A 22,821-nucleotide genomic window follows, 5' to 3' on the forward strand; every position below is an offset into this window, starting at 1 on the left:
ATGCCCGAGGCAGGATTCGAACCTGCAACCGTAGCAGCCGCGCGGTTCCGGACTGAGCGCCTAGAACGCTAGAACACCGCGGCTGGCTTAAAGTTTGCAACGTAACAGAGACGTGAAAAAGTCTCACGCTAAAACTTGCAGCTGGTGTGGTCCTTTTAGCGTTATCGTAAGATCTATACTGTTCTTCTGGAGGGCTCTATCTTTTAACATGGGCTGGGGGGTGGTCCTAACGTAACAGAGACGCGAAAAAGTCTCACGCTAATAACTTGCGGGTGGTGTAGTCGTAGCGGTTAGCTGGCGACGTGGGTGTCCGTCCCTTATCGTAGGGCCTTCTCGCTTAACACGGTTCTGCTCTCGGCTTCTCGTTTCTCCCCTCGGAACTGCGTCTGTCTCATGGGGGGAAGGTATGACTTGCATTTAGGCATTCTTGTGTTAGTCTGTGATATTCCATTTGCTCACTCGTTACTCGTATTAGTTTTGTTAATTTAATGTCACGATTTATTCGGAGCTATGTGACATGCTACTGGATTTGCTTATCATGTCAGGGTTTTCATGGAAGGTGTTGGATTTGCCTGACACCTTACAACCCTTGCTCTCATTTGGGCTCCCTCGTCCGCACATCTCTGCAGATTACTAACGTAGAAAGTCGCGAACTAGACAGAACTGGACTCGCATAGTTACTGTTGACAGTGCCCTTGGGGTAAACAAAAATGCAACATTACCACACCTAATATTAAGCACTAAACCTATGCCATAGAGCTTAATTATACACTCATGTTCAGAAAAAAAACAGAACGCCTTGAACAGTTAGAGATAGGCGTTCATATTCACAGGACACGTACATTAGTATGTTCTGAGGAAATTATTAGCATTTGTACCATGTCGGTCCGCGGGTTCAAGGTCAACATCGATTTCGTGGCGCAACCCCATCTACCTGTAAAATGTGGCTGCGGCTCCCACTGTCTCTATAAACCGACGGTGATGGACCAGTGTATCTTGAGCAGACATGCAGGATGCCACCAGACGTAAGCGCGAACTGTACCGTCAGATCAGTGAGTCCAAAGAGGGCTCATTATTGCCATGAGAGAATGTGATGCATCCATCCGGGTTGCTAGTGTGGTATGATGTGTTTTGATAGCACAGCGGGTGTGTGCAGAATGGTTCACGGAAGGCCATAAAACACAACGAGATGGCTCATGTCGCACCACCCAGCCATCCCCCGAGAAGATCGACACCTCAGACGAATGGCACTGCGGGACACATCTGCATCCTCCTCAGCTCTGGTACGACAGTGGAACGGTGTAACACATCGTACACATCAGCGTGATAGTCTGTAGTCGCTTATTATGGCATGGGTTATGTGCATATCGTCCACATCTCCACCTACCTTTGACGGATGTACAGAAACATGCTAGTGGTGTATGGAATGACGTCACTGGGGCAGGTATGGCGTCAGATAGTGATTTCGGACGAATCCAGGTTCTGTTTGTTTGAAACTGAAGGCTGCATTTTGGTTCGCCACAGACAGGAGGAGCGACATCACAGTGACTGCGTACACGCAAGACATACAGCGCCAGCTCGAGGCCGTTTGGTGTGGGGTGGTATTGGGTACAACCACAAATTACAGTTGGTGCGTGTCCAGAGCACTATGACCAGCGCGACCCACATGAACAACATCCTGCGACCTGTAACCATACCCTTGCCGCACAACACTCCAGTCGCCATTTTTCAACAAGGAAATGCACGACCACATGTTGCTGCACCATCAAGTGCCTTCTTGGTGTCACAGGATATCAGCCTTTTGCCCTGGCCTGACAGATCACCAGACGTGATGTCAGTCGAAAATGTGTGGGATGTGGTGAAACGACAGATGCAGCGCTGTGATCCAGTATCAACCACCACAGGGGAACTTTGGAACCAGGTGAATGCAGCATGGATGTCGACTGTCAACACCACAGGACGCCATTTGCGCCTTACACACATGTGTCAATGCCATCACACTTGGGACAAGTTATCAGGCCTATGGCGGACACTGTGCCTACTAGGCAACAAAACACGTGCTGGACCGAGGTGACTGAAATGGTAATCGCTTCTGCAGAAAATACTAACGTACATGTCCTGTGAATATGTACGTCCTGTCTCTAGTCGTTCAAGGTGTTCTGTTTTTCCTGAACATGAGCGTGCATAACATGTGCACATGTTAACATTAATATGGTATTCTCACACAGCATGTAAGATTATTAATAGTGTTATTGTTAAACAGACTAACTACCCACCACCTACAGTGCTAGCAGTTTTACCCTGCTAGTTGAATAACAGCTCCCCCCCTCATAAATGACACAGTGGAAAAAGTTAGTCAGTGAAAGGAAACAAATGATGCTCGTGATATACCGTGATTAGAATCATTTGGTCCATTCGCTGCGTAGCACTCCGTCTTCAGGCCTACCGGGACCATCCGACCGCCATGTCATCTTCAGTGGAGGATGCAGATAGCAGGGGCGTGGGGTTAGCACACCTTTCTCCCAGACGTTATGATGGTATTCTTGACGAAAGCCGCTACTATTCGGTCGAATAGCTCCTCAATTAACATCACGAGGCTGAGTGTACCCCGACAAATGGCAACAGCGCATGGCGGCCTGGATGGTCACCCATCCAAGTGCCGACCACGCCAGACAGCGCTTAACTTCGGAGATCTCACGGGAACCGGTGTATCCACTGCGGTAAGGCTGTTGGCACATTCACTGCGTAGCCAATGTTCAAATGATTGCTCGTGCGATTGGTTTCTTATGTAATATTACGTCTAATGGTCCAGCCTTCCTTTTATCAGTGAGCAAACACCTTTAAGACAAATTAATTACCCATTTGAGTATAATCAAAATAAATGAACAAGGCACAAAGGATATATATCGTTACTCTAAGTTAAATAGGTGTACTCTTTTCTTTCGTGGGTATTTTCACACTCGTTTTGTCTTTTAACCTCTTTACATTCGTGTCTTCCATTCTGTATTGTGATGGTTATGACTACTGACCATAATTATTTTTCCAAATTGCGACCTAATCATTCTGTTTCCTCTTCGTAGTGTTACAGGAAACTTGGAAATTTGTGGAAATTTATGGGACCAAACTGCTTAGGTCATCGGTCCCTAAGCCTACACAATACTTAATCTAACTTAAAGTAACTTACGCTATGGACAACACACACTCCCATGCCCGAAGGAGGACTCGAACCTCCGACGGGGGGAGCCGCGAGAAACGTGGTGAGGCGGCATGGACCGCGCGGCTACCCAGCGCGGCAGCGTTACAGGGAACAAACCTCTGTAAGACGTAAGTTTGGAAAATTGTTAATACTCGTAAGTTCTTAATCCAAGCAGCTGTGCCAAAGGTAGACTTGCCCGCGCAAGGCAAAGGTCCCGAGTTCGAGTCTCGGTCGGGAACACAGTTTTAATCTGCCAGGAAGTTTCATATCAGCGCACACTCCGCTGCAGAGCGAAAATCTCATTCTGGAAACAAAATATGTATTTATCTTTTTTTTATAATTTCATGATGCCTTCAGCTGCTATTCTCTTTATTTGATTACGATTGTACAGTTTCGGCCTTAAGCCTTTGTCAAGTGTCTGAAACAGGATCATTATACATTGGAAGTTTTAGTATCACTTATGATTTTAACGTAGGAACAAATCATATCTCAAGATATACTAGGTAGATTATAACTAACTTTATGGATTATTCTGTAATGGTATATTGTGAAATGTACACCATTGGTCCTATGACTGCATGTAATTGTCACAAAATAAATTATAAATAGGTTTTCGATATTTTAGGAGCATGTTACTTTTGAGCAGTTGTTGCAGTGCTCTTATATATAAGGTCTATGTATTTATCGTGCTTACACTAGAAAGATCGTAATTATTTTACAGAAATTTGTTGATTAAGCTATATATGTCTTCGTTCTAAATTATATGTGATTATTGTTCGTCAATGATCTAAATATGATTGTATGTAAGTTCTTGAAAATAACTTGTAAATATTTGTTGTGTTGAAGCTCCCTGGCAGATTAAAACTGTGTGCCGGACCGAGACTCGAGCTCGGCACCTCTGCCTTTCGCGGGCAAGTGCTCTTCCAAGTTAAAAACTGTGTGCCAGGAAGTTTCATATCAGCGCACACTCCGCTAAAGAGAAAATCTCATTCTGGATTTGTTGTGTTATTGTGGGAGCACATCATTTTTGAACAGTTGTTACAAAGACCTTACTCATAAAATCGATCACAATACTCTAATGAAATAGTACTGAGAAGTACGAGAATCAACTAAAACTTGCTTTATCTTTCGCATTAGTTATATTTCGTAACGAGTACAGCAGTTCCAGAGTGCATCCTCGTAGAACTGTTAAAGAGTTATCTAGAAATTTTCAGTTTCGTAGGTCTTTTTGTTCACTTGAAACTCTGTCTGAGTGGTCTTTTACATGGAAGTAATTTTCAACTTCTTTCACGAATCCATGATTTTTACCTTTCTGTACTTACGCAAAATTTTTAGTGATTCACCTATATTAGGTGTTTTATCGCTGGTGTCTTAAGTGTGCGCCAACGGCGGATGGGCTGTTGTGTGTTCTTCACATCTGTAATTCCTTTGTGTCTTATTCATAATGGCTGCCCGATCAAAATATGTCTCTTCGGACATGTCTGAAGGAACAGACACCAGGTGTCCATAATTAAGGTGAGGACAACCAGTGATCTCTTCAGTGTGAATGCACACCAACTCTTAACGGGAATCGGCGAAACGCCGCAAGTAATGAGGATAATGGGCAAGAGGCGCTGCATCAGTTGTGTGTGGATAAGTTGAGAATTTGAGTCTGAGGGGAGGCGTGCTGGGGTAGTCCATGAAGTTGCTACAACCACTACGTCCGGATGGCCCAGTGGTATGATCATACACTGCAACGTGCTGGCACCTGGGTGAGGATCTTCTGTAGTTGTAAAGCGCTTCAGACAGAATTTGCAGAATATCATTAGTAATTTTTCTGATCATGCCGTTGTAATAGGGGGTGACTTAAATTACCATTGCGAGTGTTATACCATCAAAACTGGTGACAGAGAGAGGGATTCGTGTGGCATTGTTCTGGATGTTTTGTCCGAAAATTGCCTTGAACAGATCGAGAAACAGCTCGAGAGAGTAACGTCTTAGACGTCCTAGCAACAAACAGACCTGAACTTATCGAATCAGTTAAAGTAGAGGAAGGTATCTGTGTTCATAAGGCTGTGACAGCATCTATGACAACGTGTCCTACAAGGAATATTGAGAAAGGTTGGAAGATGTATTTGCTCAGCAAGGATGACTGGATACAAATTTCAGAATACCTTCGCAGTCAGCATCAAATATACGGTGTTGAGGAAGAAGATGTGGGTAACAAATGGAAAAAATTCAAAGCCATCGTTCAATATGCCCTACACAAGTATGTTCCGAGTAAAGTTTTAAAGGATGGGAAAGATCCACCTTGGTTTAATAGCCATGTGAGAAAACTGCCACTTAAACAAAGAGCAATTCATCTCAGATTCAAGAGAAGTAAAAACCTAGCTGACAAACGAAAGCTGAACGCAGCGAAAATGATCGTAAGGAGAGCAATGAGAGAAGCGTTCGGTGATTTTGAAAGTAAGACGTTGTCAACCGACCTGAGTAAAAACACTAAGAGGTTTTGGTCGTATGTAAAATCAGTAAGTGGCTCAAGATCGTCTATTCATTCTCTCAGCGACCACACTGGCACCGAAACGGAAGATAAAAGAGAGAAAGCCGAAATACTGAATTCAGTCTTCCGAAGTTGTTTCACCGCGGAATATCGTAACACTGTCCCTCCTTTGAATCGTCGTGCAGACGTCCAAATGGCCGATATTGAGATAACCAATCGCGGATCTGAAAAGCAGCTACAATCGCTCAGTAGTGGAAAGGCGTCAGGATCAGATGAGGTACCTATAAGATTCTACGAAGATTATGCGAAAGAACTTACTCCCCTTCTAGCAGTAATTTATTGTAGACCGCTTGAGCAACGGGAGGTACCTAAAGACTGCAAAAAAGCGCAGGTCATTCTCGTTTTTAAGAAAGACCATAAGATAGATCCACACAATTATAGACCTATATCTTTGACGTCAGTCTGTTGTAGTGTTGTGGAACATCTTTTACGCTCAGGAATTATGACGTTCTTGGAAAATGAACATCTCCTCTATAAAAATCAACATGGATTCCGCAAACAGAGATCCTGCGAAACTAAGCTCGCTCTGTTCCTCCGTGAGGTCCACAGCGCAGTGGACAACGGCGTTCAGACTGAAGCCGTGTTCCTCGACTTCAGTATGGCACTTGACACCGTCCCGCATTGGCGTTTAATGAAGAAAACACGAGCATACGCAGTATCGGAGTAGACCTGCGATTGGATTCAAGACTTTCTTGCGGACAGAACTCAACACGTCGCTCTTAACGGAACAAAATCGACAGACGTAAAGGTAATACCCGGGGCACCTCAGGGAAGTGTGACAGGACCGCTGTTGTTTACAATATATATAAATGATCTAGTAGAAAGCGTCGGATCCTCATTAAGGCTATTCGCAGATGGTGCAGTTGTCTGTACCAAAGTAGCAACGCCAGAAGATAGTAAGAATTTGCAGAACGATCTGCAGAGAATTGATGAATGGTGCAGGCTCTGGCAGTTGACCCTGAACGTAAATAAATGTAGCATACGGCGCAAACATAGGAAAAGAAATTCACTACTGTACAGCTACACTATTGACGACAAACAGCTGGAGACAGCCTCTGTCGTAAAACACCTAGGCGTAACTATCCAGAGCGACCTTAAGTGGAATTACCACATAAAACAGATAGTGGGAAAGCAGACACCAGACTCAGATTCATCGGAAGAATCTTAAGGAAATGTAGCTCATCTACGAAAGAAGTGGCTTATAAGGTGCTTGTTTGCCCGATTCTTGAGTATCTGCGATCCCTATCAGGTAGGACTGGTCTAGAAGAAGATCCAACGAAGAGCGGCGTGTTTCGTCACGGGGTACTTTAGCTGGTGAGAGAGCGTTACGGAGATGCTAAACAAACTCCACTGTCAGACGTTACAAGAGAGACGTTGTGCATCACGGAGAGAGTTACTATTGAAATTTAGGGACAGCACTTTTCAGGGGGAGTCGGACAACATATTACTTAACCCCACATACATTTCGCGTATTGATCACGAGAAGAAAATTCGAAAATTAGAGCCAATACAGAGGCTTGGGGAATTGAGACAAAATTCACCAACCGACCACGACATAACAGCCCGGATAATTATAATGGACATAATACAGAGGCTTACCGACAATCATTCTTCCCACGCAATATTTGCGAGTGGAACAGGGTTGGAGGGATCAATAATCGTACCGAAAGTACCCTCCGCCACATACCATTAGGTGTTTGCGGAGTATGATGTAGACGTAGACGTAGAGAGACAACCCCTGCAGTGGCGAGTGACGGGAGGCCGGCGGGGTTGACCTCTCGTCATGGGGGCCTCCAAATGTCGAAAGCTTCGAGGTTCGCTGGTCTCTTAATCAAACTCCAAACGAGACCAAAATATGTTCAGTAAATAATTGGTAGTTTGGAATTAGAGGCCCCAATATCAGGCCATGGCAACTGCCAGTGGGTGTGTTGAAAGGTCTCTGTTGGATTCCTTTCATGTTAATTTCTTAAATCTGTTGTCATTTACGACATAAATTCCTCTTCTAAATTTACTGTGGTGTTTCTGACTATCTGGGAGGAGACTGAGCAGTGAAACGTGTTACTTTTACACATAAACAAGAACGATCTGTCACACTACTACACTTTAAAACACAGTTTATATGTAATTCATGTCACACAGTCTCATACGGAACCTACATCCGCTTTCTTGTATACAGGGTGATTCAAAAATAATACCACAACTTTAAAAATGTGTATTTAATGAAAGAAACATAATATAACCTTCTGTTATACATCATTACAAAGAGTATTTAAAAAGGTTTTTTTTCACTCAAAAACAAGTTCAGAGATGTTCAATATGGCCCCCTCCAGACACTCGAGCAATATCAACCCGATACTCCAACTCGTTCCACACTCTCTGTAGCATATCAGGCGTAACAGTTTGGATAGCTGCTGTTATTTCTCGTTTCAAATCATCAATGGTGGCTGGGAGAGGTGGCCGAAACACCATATCCTTAACATACCCCCATAAGAAAAAATCGCAGGGGGTAAGATCAGGGCTTCTTGGAGGCCAGTGATGAAGTGCTCTGTCACGGGCTGCCTGGCGGCCGATCCATCGCCTCGGGTAGTTGACGTAAACTGTTTATACCAACGTTTAATACACCACCTATCAGGTGGTTTAACATCATACTTCGTTCGAAATGCACGCTGAACAACTGTCGTCGATTCACTCTGCCGTACTCAATAACACAAAAAGCTTTCTGTTGAGCGGTCGCCATCTTAGCATCAACTGACGCTGACGCCTAGTCAACAGCGGCTCAAGCGAACAAATGTACAACTATATGAAACTTTATAGCTCCCTTAATTCGCCGACAGATAGTGCTTAGCTCTGCCTTCTGTCCTTGCAGAGTTTTAAATTCCTAAAGTTGTGGTATTCTTTTTGAATCACCCTGTATACTGTGTATGATAAGATACTGTCATCCCCTTCCCTTCTGTGTGAAAGAATGAATGAGCAAATGTATTTCTAGTTGCATGCTGGATGGTAGCAGACAAGCCTGTCTGCTAGAGAACAGTAGGACCAACGTCGGGACAGGTAGCTACGCTTTCTAGAAGCAAAGAGGTTTCTGTTCTTAGTATGGTCCTGTCCGTCCCTTGTCATGTTGGTATAGGAAGCTGCCTCTCTGATCACTTCCGTTTGTATTTGTGAGCCACCCCTCAGGTAGGAGCCCAGGTCAGTCTGTCCGCGGCGAGCGCCTGATGTTGTAAGATCTCCGGCTAAGCGCGTGTCTGCTAAGTCCGTAGGACAATGGATTTCTTAAGTTCAGCCTAACTGAAAATTTAATCACCTTTATTTCAGGTTTAGCTCTAAAATTGCAACGCAGTGTATTTCGAGTGTGAAGTTCAGAATATCTTCCGGTAGTTGCTTTGTCACTACTTTGTGAGTAAAGTGGAACCACGAGTTGATCAGTAACTCTAACTAAGATCATCAATCTTAAATGCGAATGTGCATGAGATTATAGCGTCTCGTCTTGACAATAATTTTCAATATAGCAACTTTTCTTTACGTTCAACCCACGTGGGCTGTACTTTGTGAGACCAGTACCACGTGCTTATACAATTGTTTCACCCATCAGGTTAATAGTAAGACGATAGTAACCAGTTCGAGGTTTTTCTTTTGTAAATTGCTCTTTGATCTAACTTATTTTAACTATCAAAATTATTGTGGAGTTACACTCTTTGTGTAAACCAAGTTGACCACGTGAAGCATGTGGTGTAATCATCAAAGTAGCCCTCAGCTATTCTTTACGGGAAGATTTCACAGAGAGTTAGTATGAATTTAGTATACCAGTGTGTGGTAATTTCATGACGGACAGGATTGCGCTACGAACATAACTTATTTGGGTGAAAACTGAATCGGTTGGTTGTGGTTAATTTCCTCTTGGATATGTTTCAACGTTCTTCGTGTGTTATTTTATGAATGCAGTGTTGTATGTAGTCTCCCAATCTTGGCCCCTATTTGATGTGTTCCGTAAGATTACAAACTCACATTTTCACAATCCTAAATAAGGCACCAGAATCAAGTTTAATATGCTGAAATTTCAATGATCAATGTTAAAATAGATTTCCAAATATAAATTGATTTATTTCTTTTTATTTAAATTCTCTTTTATATATATATATATATATATATATATATATATATATATCACCAGTCGTCGTATGAATATTAAAAGATTATAATTAATGTTAGTCTGGCTGGGAATTTGGTAAGCTAGACTGGATACCTGGTGAAACAGTCGCTCAGTAATGCAAGGTTAACTTTCCCAGACAGCTCACAGCTTTTAACCCGCTTTTATTGTCTATCAGCACCGCTTTCATAGCAAATTAAAGCAACAACATTACAGTGTGTTCAGAATTTTTAGAATTTTTGTAAAACGTTGCGTGAAACTGGAAAAGTGTAGAAGGATGCATCTTCGAAGCTGATTGAAGAACGATTCTACTGCCGCCAACGTACATTGCGCCCAAGGACCTCGAAAATAAGACGAGAGAACTTAGGGCTCTTACGGAGTTATGTAGGTAGTCGTTTTTTCCTCACTCTGCTTACTAGTGGGATACCAATGGAAATGAGTGGTAGTGGTCCAAGATACCGTCTGTCATGATACGGTGGCAGAATCATGTTTGTCGACCACAGCTGGACTCTGCGATAGGGCAGTCCGCCCTGAAACCACGGTAGCTGGAGCTGCTACCGTGTTGCCAGCCCTGCACCGCACCGGCCTGGGCAGCAGCTAGCCCACCATCGTCGTGGAGCAGTAGGTAATGTCACCTACCCACCGCCTACTGGACAGCAGTGGAGAGGGGGGTGGGGGTGGAAGGCAAGCTACCACACTTGTAGCCAGGCCAAAGCTGGCCACTAGGACTGGAGTCATGGGCGACAGAGGGAGTTGCATCACGAACCACCACTCGGGTGACGCCACACACTGTCAGCATTCCTGGATAACACACACACACTGCCGTTGCCTGTATTACACTTGGGTGGATACCCGTAGTAAGGATAGACTACTGACCTTTAAAATTGCTATACCATGAAGGTGAAGTGCTACAGTCGCGAAATTTAACCGACAGCAAGAAGATGCTGTCACATGCAAATGATTAGCTTTTCAGAGCATTCACACAATGTTGGCGCTGGTGGCGACACCTACAACGTGCTGACATGAGGAAAGTTTCCAACCGATTTCTCATACACAAACAGCAGTTGACTGTCGTTGCCTGGTGAAACGTTGTTGTATTGCCCCGTGTAAGGAGGAGAAATGCGTACCATCACGTTTTCGACTTTGATAAAGGTCGGATTGTAGCCTATCGCGATTGCGGTTTATCGTATCGCGACATTGCTGCTCGCGATGGTCGAGATCCAATGACTGTTAGCAGAATATGAAATCGGTGGCTTCAGGAGGGTAATACGGAACGCCGTGCTGGATCCCAACGGCCTCGTATCACTAGCAGTCGAGATGACAGGCATCTTATCCGCATGGCTGTAACGGATCGTGCAGCCACGTCTCGATCCCTGAGTCAACAGATGGGGACGTTTGCGAGACAACAACCATCTGCACCAACAGTTCGACGACGTTTGCAGCATCATGGACTATCAGCTTGGAGACCATGGCTGCGGTTACCCTTGACGCTGCATCACAGACAGGAGCGCCTGCGATGGTGTACTCGACAACGATCCTGGGTACACGAATGGCAAAACGTCATTTTTTCGGATGAATCCAGGTTCTGTTTACAGCATCATGATGGTCGCATCCGTGTTTGGCGACATCGCGGTGAACGCACATTGGAAGCGTGTATTCGTCATCGCCATACTGGCGTATCACCCGGCGTGATGGTATGGGATGCCATTCCTTACACATCTCGGTCACCTCTTGTTCGTATTGACGGCACTTTGAACAGTGTACGTTACATTTCAGACGTGTTACGATTCGTGGCTCTATCCTTCATTCGATCCCTGCGAAACCCTACATTTCAGCAGGATAATGCAGGACCGCATGTTGCAGGTCCTGTACGGGCCTTTCTGGATACAGAAAATGTTCGACTGCTGCCCTGGCCAGCACATTCTCCAGCACATTCTCCAGATCTCTCACCAACTGAAAACGTCTGGTCAATGGTGGCCGAGCAACTGGCTCATCATAATACGCCAGTCACTACTCTTGATGAACTGTGGTATCGTGTTGAAGCTGCATGGGCAGCTGTACCTGTAAACGTCAGCTCTAGTATAATATATGTGTCCAATCAATACCCATTTATCATCTGCATTTCTTCTTGGTGTAGCAATTTTAATGGCCAGTGGTGTGTATTTTGGTACTTCTGGCTGATTTTCTGGCGTTGCATAGCGTCCACCTGCACCTGTGTTACTCAAGACAACTGCATTGTTATCAAACAGACCTCAAGGGATGTGATTTAAGGTATTATGTTATAAACAAATAGACACAGCCTACAGCCTCTCCACCCGGTCTTCTTTCAGGTGCCCCAGATAAAAAGGATCAGGATGGGGATGGAGTGCTACTACAACGATGATGTGACTCAATGTAATTTGTTACTAACAAACAGACACATCCCGATCCGCTCCCTATGCTGCCCAGCTCCAGAGTGAATCCCTCCTAACCAAGTGCCCCAGTTATAAAAGCTGATAAGCGGGACGAGGAGGAGGAGGAGCAGTGCTTCATCCCCAGTGGCCCTTTGGGCTTCCCACCATTTCATTGCGTTCTCATTGGCTGAGAGACGTAGGGAGGGGTTTCCCACAATTTTTTAGTCTCATGGCCACCATCACACAATTACCTATGACTGATTGAGGATTCTGCTGGCTGACTTTAATCAATTCCCACTGGTTTCCTGGGGGTGGGGAGGGAGGAGGGAGTGAAGGTAACCTTGAATATAAGCCAACCAAATGTATAACCTGACAGCAGATGTGTAACCTGACACCAGATTTGAAAAGGTCGTTATGTACGCCAGAAGTAATACTGCTATACTAGTAATGTGGCCTCGAAAAGATGGCTGAGAATTTTGCCATTTGTGTTTTCAATTGATTAAAAAAGGCGATCGCAGCACCCAGGATTTTGTTTGGTTGTTCATTTCGCTTAGAGTGCGGATTTCGTTTTGTTTGTCACTCGATCACTTCTTGGTGTTTTTCTCTGTGCGTAGTTGATAGAGAGAAGTTGAGATGGCTGACAATTTTGCAATTTGTGTTTTAAATTGATTAAAAAAGTGATGGCAGCACACTTCTTGGCGTTTGTCTCTGTGCGTAATTGATAAAGAGAAGGAAATAAAACGTTAGTTTGTTTAAAAGTCAAAACCTAGTCCTCACATTCTCATTTAGCATGAAGTTACTAATAATTGCTATTTCAGAGAAATCATTCATTCTGATAAAAAACAGGTGAGACCTTAAACTGTGGAATATTACAAGTAGAAAAGAACTGTGAAAGTCAGAGATTTTTGAGTGACAAATGAACGCAAAGTAGGTCATCCAAAGTATTTAAAAGTTAAAGAATTTTCACTTCAAGATCGTTTAAATCATAAAAATAATTAGGGCTATATGTTTAAAAGGGTGTAACAGTGAGTTATCTATTGCAAAGTACAGAAAATAAGAAAGACTGTCAAAATTCATACATTTGATACACTGGATTTTTTGTGAGGGAGATGTGCATAAAGAAGAACGTAGCAAAATATATCAACCTTTTATGTGATTTTACTAAAAGCACAATAGAGAAGTGAGTGGATTTAAGGTCTGTGACTTTTTTTTTTTTGTTAAAGAGTGGTCTGATGTGTGGATTGGTAGTAGTGATTCCTGGCTACCCTAAAAGGTTACGAGTACCAAAATCAAATTATTTCTTTTGTAGGAACAGTTCTAGAACGCTACCTGTTACAAATGTATTTATACAAAATAATTTCAGATTAATTTCGATTAGTTTCTGGGTTTCAATCTTTGCTATTACTAGACAGTGTAAGATATGTAATTGCATTTTTCCGTTAGTGTGTTGACGTCACTGGAGGCACTAACTATTAAAATCACTGCTACTGACCTTAACAACATAATATAACATAACGGAAAGCATATAAAAACTATATCGATATCAATCTACGCAAACAGCTGCCGTTTGTGTGTTCGATCGGAATTCCCCAGAACATGAACTTCTGAGTAGCGACAGTGTTACCACTGAGTTCCTTCACATTAAAAATCATAATTCTTAAGACTATTAAATTTTTTTTCTCAATTTCTTATCTTATTGAGGTGGGGTTATATCTGCTACTAACAGGGCTAGTTATGTGAAGTCACAGGTGCAGTTCCACCACTGTGCACATACTCGTCCATCATCTTGATTGTCAGTCGATGTGTGGGAACGATCATACTCGTCCATCATCTTGTTCTTTATACATCCCATCATGGTGTTCATATATTCCCATTTGTACCATGAATATTGAACTTTGAGATCAACTCATTGCATCTTTTCAGCTTCAGTTACCATAGCAAAATCATTAGCCAGATTCAGGCCCAAATTTACTTGTCTGGATCCACACACAGTAACACTATACGTGATGGTTAACAGGAGTACCCTTGATGGTGGACTTCCCTGCAGTTCTGCGAGATGTGGCAGATGTTGCTGCAGCTGCAGCGGAGCCTGGTGTAGTGGTACAGTACAGTTGCCCGACACCAGGTCTGATAAGTCAGGGAGCCCATCTGTGGGCTGCTGCTGTGCCAGTACGTGTGTGTTCCCACCGAACAATTCCGCTACCTCCGATTCAGGGACGCGCTGCGCTGCTAGAACAATAACGAACCATAAGTATATATTTGAATACATATTTGTTAATAACTATAGCTACAGTTATATTATTATTAACATTAGATACTTACTTTCAGATCTAACAGCCTTATTGCCCTTCTGCTGCGGGTATTGGCTGGTCCCTGCTGCTGATACTGCTGGCACTTCATCATCCTGTCAGTACAAAGAACAGACCTTTGATGATGAAAGCTCAGACTGCTGGATTCACAGTATAATAACAGGAGGGATGAGAGAGGTCGATTTCCATTGCTCCATTGGGTTTCCACCATTTTATTGCCTACTCCCACTGGCTGCGAAAGATTGGAAGGGGTTTCCCATCAATTTTATATCACATGATCATTATCAAGTTATGTCATGTCCTTGAATGTAACTAACGAAGATGCCTAAGGGCTGTGAGGTGTTCCCTGGGTGACCTTGATCAATTCCTGTTGGTTCCCCAGGGAGAGGAGAGGTGGAGGGGACCAAGACGTCCAAGTGTGTAACCTGGTACCAGCCATGTAACCTGACACTGGATGTGATAAGATTGTTATCTCTTCTTGAACTGGGCTTGATGATCTATGAACATTAAGTATTCATGCCTCATGTTTTTCTTTGAGTTTTGAGACTTGTCTTTTCGATATGATAGATGACTTAAATCAAAATTACTCCCCTTGAAACAGAGTGAATAGCATGAGCTGCCTATCTGCCATCACTGTACACTTCTCCATATGAAAGTCGTTGCCTATCTTCCATATTCATAAATAGCAGCACCGGATTCCCTTTACTCACTCTTGTGATGAAGCTATTCTTCGATCTCCCGATTTCATTTCCTTAGTTTCCGAGTCCGTCCACGGACTGAACAGTACGTCCACAGGTTGAAAATACCGAATTTCAGACCTTCATCCGTAATTGCTTTGCATTGTATGCACTGAGTCTCTCCAGATTCTGCTTCGCTGGTTCTTATATCTTCCCATAGTCTGTCATCGTCATCATATTCGTCATTGTCGTTCACCAAGCTCACATATGGTTGGTGAGAAGTTGTGGGTTCGATAGCCACAGTGTGCAATTGTTTTCTTGGTATGCATGCAACCTGGTCAATACGTGAAATAGATATGCACTCACACATTCTGACCTAATGACCTCAGAATTTCCTGTTGTGCATGCTCTCCATTTATTCATTACTCTATAACTAACAAAGTATTTATTGGGAGCTACAGCGTTCCTTTTCTCAGTTTTGACTGCAGGATCACTTTTTGTATTGTGTCCATTCAACGGATTCTTACATTTCATATTAAGCTACAGGGCAGTTGGAGTGTGAAACATGGTGGTCCAACAAAGTTACTAATACCGTGGGTGTGTTAGCATACAAAACTCTCAGACATTCATATGCATACTGGCACTGGTACTGTGATCGAATTTTCTCAGAGTTATTGAGATCCTTGCGAGAGCCAGTCGCTCCAAAATTATTGCTCGTGATATGTAAGCTCTATGAGGCAGACGAAATACCCTCAGACTACTCAACTGGAATCACTCAACAGAGGAAAGTCCACTGGACCTGACGGGATACCAATTCGATTCTACACAGAGTAAGCGAAAGAACTTGCCCCCCTTCTAACAGCCGTGTACCGCAAGTCTCTAAAGGAACAGAAGGTTCCAAATGATTGGAAAAGAGCGCAGGTAGTCCCAGTCTTCAAGAAGGGTCGTCGAGCAGATGCGCGAAACTATAGACCTATATCTCTGACGTCGAACTGTTGTAGAATTTTAGAACATGTTTTCTGCTCGACTATCATGTCGTTTCTGCAAACCCAGAATCTACTCTGTAGGAATCAACATGGATTCCGGAAACAGCGATCGTGTGAGACCCAATTCGCTTTATTTGTTCATGAGACCCAGAAAATATTAGATACAGGCTCCCAGTTAGATGCCATTTTCCTTGACTTCCGGAAGGCGTTCGATACAGTTCCGCACTGTCGCCTGATAAACAAAGTAAGAGCCTACGGAATATCAGACCAGCTGTGTGGCTGGATTGAAGAGTTTTTAGCAAACAGAACACAGCATGTTGTTATCAATGGAGAGACGTCTACAGACGTTAAAGTAACCTCTGGCGTGCCACAGGGGAGTGTTATGGGACCATTGCTTTTCACAATATATATAAATGACTTAGTAGATAGTGTCGGAAGTTGCATGCGGCTTTTCGCGGGTGATGCTGTAGTATACAGAGAAGTTGCAGCATTAGAAAATTGCAGCGAAATGCAGGAAAATCTGCATCGGATAGGCACTTGGTGCAGGGAGTGGCAACTGATCCTTAACATACACAAACGTAATGTATTGCAAATACATAGAAAGAATGATCCTTTATTCTATGATTATATGATAGCGGAACCAACACTGGTAGCAGTTACTTCTGTAAAATATCTGGGAGTATGCGTGCGGAACGATTTGAAGTGGAATGATCATATAAAATTAATTGTTGGTAAGGCGGGTACCTGGTTGAGATTCGTTGGGAGAGTCCTTAGAAAATGTAGTCCATCAGCAAAGGAGGTGGCTTACAAAACACTCGTTCGACCTATACTTGAGTATTGCTCATCAGTGTGGGATCCGTACCAGATCGGGTTGACGGAGGAGATAGAGAAGATCCAAAGAAGAGCGGCGCGTTTCGTCACATGGTTATTTGGTAGGCGTGATAGCGTTACGGAGATGTTTAGCAAACTCAAGTGGCAGACTCTGCAATAGAGGCGCTCTGCATCGCGGTGTAGCTTACTGTCCAGGTTTCGAGAGGGTGTGTTTCTGGAAGAGGTATCGAATATTTTGCTTCCCCCTACTTATACCTCCCGAGGAGATCACGAATGTAAAATTAGAGATATTCGAGGGCGGACGGAGGCTTTCCGGCAGTCGTTCCTCCCGCGAACCATACGCGGCTGGAACAGAAAAGGGAGGTAATGACAGTGGCACGTAAAGTGCCCTCCGCCACACACCGTTGGGTGGCTTGCCGAGTATAAATGTAGATGTAGATGTAGACTATAAGAAGAATACAGTAATTCATTTTCCACGGAAGGTGTATGCCAACAGGTGTGAATATTACCGAACCATCACTTTATACTTACACATGCTATTTACAAAAGAATGTAAAAACTGATAGATGCTGAGTTCGGTGAAGATCAGTTATGGTTCTAGAGAAACATAGAATACGGGAGGCAGTATTGACCTTGAGAATAAGAAAGGCAAACGCATATTTATAGTATCTGTAGATTTACAGAAAGCTTCTGACAGTATTACTTGAAACACATTCCTCGAAATTTTTAAGGTAGCAGGAATAAAATACAAAGATAAAAATTACCTACAACTTTTACAGAAACCAAACGGCAGTTAACAAAAGCGCCAGGACGTCAAAGGAAACCAGCAGTTGAGAAGGGAGAGAGACAGCGTTGTAGCCGCTCCTCGGTGTCATTCCATTTTTCCATTGAGCACGCAGTAAAAGAAACCAGGGAGAAATTTGGAGAGGCAGTTCAAGTTCAGGGAGAAGAATGAAAACTCTGAGGTTTGACGATAACATTGTAATTCTGTTAGAGGCGGCAGTTGAGTTGAAAAATCGGTGGAAAGGTATAAGGCTAATATCACAAAAGTGAAACGAGGTTAATGGAATGTGGTTGTATTAGGTCAGGTGATCTGATACAAGAAGATGAGGAAATGACACACTAAGAGTAGTAGATGAATTCTGCATTTTGGGCAGCAGACTAACTGTCTATGACCGCAGGATGGACACGGACAATAAACAGCGGAGACAAGAAAAGATCAGAAGCTTTTTCTATTGAAGAATGCTCAGGATCAAAATGACTACATCGAATAATTGATGAGGAGCTGTTGAATCGAACTGGCAAACCAAGATATTTATGATGCAGTTTGAGTATAAGATGGAACCGGGTGATAATACATATCATGGCGTATCAAGAAATACCCAGTTTCATAATGGAAGGAAGTGTGGGCGGCATAATTTATGTTGGAGACCGTATCTTGAGTACAGTAAGCAAGTTCAAATTGATGTAGGTTGCAAAAGATATGCGCAGATGGAGAACGTTGCACAGAATAGCCAAGTGTTAAGATATGCATCAGACCAGCCATCCAACTGAAAAACACATCAATATCTTATTTTTAAATTATTTGCGACGCGGTGACATCCTGTTAAGAAAAAAAATTGGGTATCAGCTTCCTGTGTATATCAAGGCTAGTTTCGTATCTCGTATCTACTATTAAGGCTGATTTTTGTTAATAGTCTAGATGTTCTTTTTTCATTCCTATATTATTATGATAAACTGACTTTTCAAACCGTCGAGCAAAATCCGCACCTCAAGAATGAAATACACATTTACTCAACATATACAAGTTACGCAACAGTTTTATCTAAAACAACAGCAATCCTGTTTACTAATGTCTAATAAAGTTCGGTAAGATGCGTGAAAGAGTATGTTTTGTGGATTCTGGAAACTTAATCGTTGTCATCCACAACTCGAACACTGGCCCTGCTCACACCTGTTCTATGGTTGATTGGGCCAGCATTTTTGTACCTCGAAGAACTGGGAGAATAAAAACAGGATAAGTAATAATGTCTTCATTTGCTGTAGAAAGTGTAGCGTTTTCCTCCAAATAAATGCCGTTCGTATCAGCTAAAATAATAAATTGGCCAAAGAAATCAATGCCTATTTCTGTATTTGTGAAATAATAACCTAGAATGTAAATTGGAAGTAAACCATACAAGCCGTCAGTGTTCATGTCTCTGGCATTTTTAGCGTAAAGCTGCTGCACTGACATCACTGCAAGATGCCCTTCAATGCCACATCATAATTGATCAAACCGTACATCTGCGACGGCTTGCTGGTATACGGAGGTGACTCTCCACCTGATCGTGGAGGGGCAGAGGGAAGTGGAAATTCTGAAAAGTTAATTCAGAAGGGAACAAATAGACATAGCTAACGTATTAGTAATCGTGGTTTAATTGTTGTGGATTAAAGGTGGAGCTGAGATTTTTATAAGTGGCAGGAAAAGGAGAGCGCAGTCAAATGGACGATTGTGATGAGAGTAATTCCCCCAGAGGCTGTGCTTTAACGGAGTCAAACTCAGATTGCAACTAACAGTGTTCATATTGGAACCCCATACAATAAGCATAACAATCTTTTGCCTTTATGTATCAGTTGATATAGTTCAGCTTCTACACTGTAAAGCAAAAGCGTGTATTTCGTGAAGCACTCTAGCGCAAGTTCTGGCTCAAAGACGTCAGACAGTTTTTCCCTCCGTTGAGTGGTCTCATTCCAGAAAGCTTACAAATTTCATTACTCCTCGAAGTCTGAGTGAGAAACAAAGTTCATCGCCCATTTTTAAGGCCCCTACACACGCACCACTTTGCCGGACGATCGACCGACCGACCAATTCCGTGGCAGCCCACACACGTCCCGACCGACTGCAATCGGCGGTTACAGCGCCGCGCTGCAGCTCTGAGTTGTTTAAGTCCATCGAATTTTTGTTCCACGAGATTCTGCTTGGTTTTACAGAGAAACAAAAACAGTGGTTTGTCTTGGCTGGTTTCCGTGTAAGAATGCCCAACAATGCCGAGAGAAAGCTGTCGGCACAGAAGTGGCTAATGCAAGAAAAGAAATTCTCACCCACGCTCTGTTACCTAAGGAGCCGTAAGCCGATGATTTTCGTAATTATCTAAGGATAGATGAATGATGCATTTCGGAGCTGCTGAACACCATCAAACCATTCTTAGCAATAAAGAAAAGTCATGAGACAGGCTGTAAGCTACGAGGCGAGGCTGTTAGCTACATTATGATTCCTCACCACTGACAGTAGCTAAAGGGACCTCAAATTCAGTGTTGTTGCATCCCCACAAATATTAACTAAAATGATTTCTGAAACCTGCAACGTAATTTGTGCTTGCTTGAGGAAATATATCATAGCACAGCAAAATAAATAAAACAGAAAGGTTCATTTCAACATTATTAATTTATATATGTATGTACCATAGCATAAAAATTTATCTGTAACTCAAAAAAACTCATTTCAAATTCGAAGAAGAAAGACTACACATGGTGGTGGCACATACTAACTAATAAATACAACAACAGATACGTGAGAAGCGGTGCATTTAGCACCTGTTAAAATTCTAAAAGAAAATCCTACACTTTCCTCTTCATAGCAGGGGATTTGCATATAGCCTGAACTTTTTTTTCACTTATTTCGGTTTTTAGATTTAATTTCCGATAAGTATTGGAAATAAAACACAACACCAGAAGTATAGCCGGCCGGGGTGGCCGAGCGGTTCTCGGCGCTACAGTCTGCAACCGCGCGACCGCTACGGTCGCAGGTTCGATCCTGCCTCGGGCATGGATGTGTGTGATGTCCTTAGGTTAGTTAAGTTTAAGTAGTTCTAGGTTCTAGGGGACTGATGACCGCAGAAGTTAAGTCCCATAGTGCTCAGAGTCATTTGAATCAGAATTACAGGTCGACGGACTATTATTCTCTTTATGTGCCACATGAAACCATTATGGTTCAAATGGCTCTGAGCAGTATGGGACTTAACTTCTGAGGTCATCAGTCCCCTAGACCTCAGAACTACTTAAACCTAACTAACCTAAGGACATCATACACATCCATGCCCGAGGCAGGATTCGAACCTGCGACCGTAGCGGTCGCGCGGCTCCAGACTGTAGCGCCTAGAACCGCTCGGCCACTCCGGCCGGCAAACCATTATGGATTCGTTAAAAAAGTGCTTCATTTCTTGCATCTATATTGTCATATTCCCCGGATGACGTACCTCAAACATCTGCATTCTTTAAATTTCTCCCGAAACTCCGTTTAGTCCGCCTTGCAGTCTACCATATACATATTAGAACAGCATTTAATTGCACGCGCAGTGACGGAGGACGAATTTTTGTGGCACACTTTATTGGATGGAATAGGGGGTGCGGGGGGGGAGGGGGGGGGGGTTGGGAAGGGGGGGTGGGAGGAGGGGGCGGCTGTCGGGTTGCCCCATCTGCCTGACATCCCGACATGGAATGTCCGTTGGTCGATCGGTCAAAATGCGCCTACACATGTCCAATTTGTCGGTCGGTCGGTCGATGGGAGTGTAGGACCCTTTAAACGTACGTTTCATGACTGACATTCATTATGTGTAATAAAAGTTTCCACCATAATGCCCTAAATTGAAGACCTATACATTATGCAAAGAGCAAAAAGTAATACTGCAAAAGAGATCAATAATTGCAGAAAGATGAACGAAACAGCTCGTAGCCGCTATGGATTCGCCATCTGACGGACATGAGCCGAAGTTTCCAGCGATAGCTGTTGATAGGCGTGCTGTGCCGGTGGCGTGTGCTGTGGCTTCGTGCCCGTGCAGTATTACGCCGTGTGTCGCCCCAGTGACCGGCGTGACCAAGTCAGAGGACGTACGTAGCTGCATAGGTAATATTAAAAGCTAGCATTTTGGAGACAGAGTTTACGGAAGTCGAAAACTAAGAGACCTCCGTGCATTATGACATACTAATTCGGAAACTATTCACAGGGAAAGCACTCATTAGAAGTTTAACTGCGGTAGTTTCGCGGGTTACGAAACAAAATTCCTTTACTCGGGTTATTCACGCACTGAAGTGATTTCTTTGTTGTCGTCCTTTAATTCAGTGGGGGGTACTTTGTCAGCGCAATCGATCGAAATAACTGTGCAGTCAGATTGGCCATAAGTACACGAGACGAAAAATCTTTTTGTGTAGAGTGTTTCAAGAAACGTTTGTCCCGTGACTTCACTGTTGCATTCAACGCGCGTGACTGGAATTGCGTAGCCCGATCTCTCTTCAGAAACGGCAAAAAAATATTTGTTCTCTAACATAATATTGTAACTGCATAGCAGCTGTTATCATCGTCTGGTCATCCACATACAGCTTTCCGTGATTTCCCTAAACAGGAGCTCAGGGTAATCTTGGGCATACCTGCCTATTCAGAGCTTGTGTTCGGGCTATGATCTCGTCCACGGAAAGCCAAATATTAATCTTCCCTCTTTGCGATAGCTGAATGTAACAGAAGTGGGGATAGCTGATCAATTGAGGAAAGTTGATTTGTTCTGGATATTGAATATTTTTACCTCCTATGTAATTCGTTTGACGCCTAGGGCTGAAGATTAACGGAGTCTCTGCCTTGACTAACATCACCGTCGGCGCTTTTCCTTGACGACTGTTGAAGGTGGTCTCCTGCACAGGCTGGGGTCTGGATTAAGGTGGCAAGACGCCCGTTGGACACGGTCGTTAGAGGCACATCAGAAGCTCGGACGGG

General features: G+C 43.4%; 1 protein-coding gene across 1 annotated transcript in view; it reads left to right on the forward strand.

Moving 5' to 3' along the window:
• Positions 1-22,821, forward strand: part of LOC124613278 (serine/threonine-protein phosphatase 6 regulatory ankyrin repeat subunit C-like) — a 122,864-nt gene that overhangs the window by 32,963 nt on the left and 67,080 nt on the right. The gene's annotated exons all lie outside the window — the stretch shown is intronic.

The sequence above is a fragment of the Schistocerca americana genome, chromosome 4, assembly GCF_021461395.2.
Source record: "Schistocerca americana isolate TAMUIC-IGC-003095 chromosome 4, iqSchAmer2.1, whole genome shotgun sequence".
Classification (NCBI taxonomy): Eukaryota; Metazoa; Arthropoda; class Insecta; order Orthoptera; family Acrididae; genus Schistocerca; species Schistocerca americana.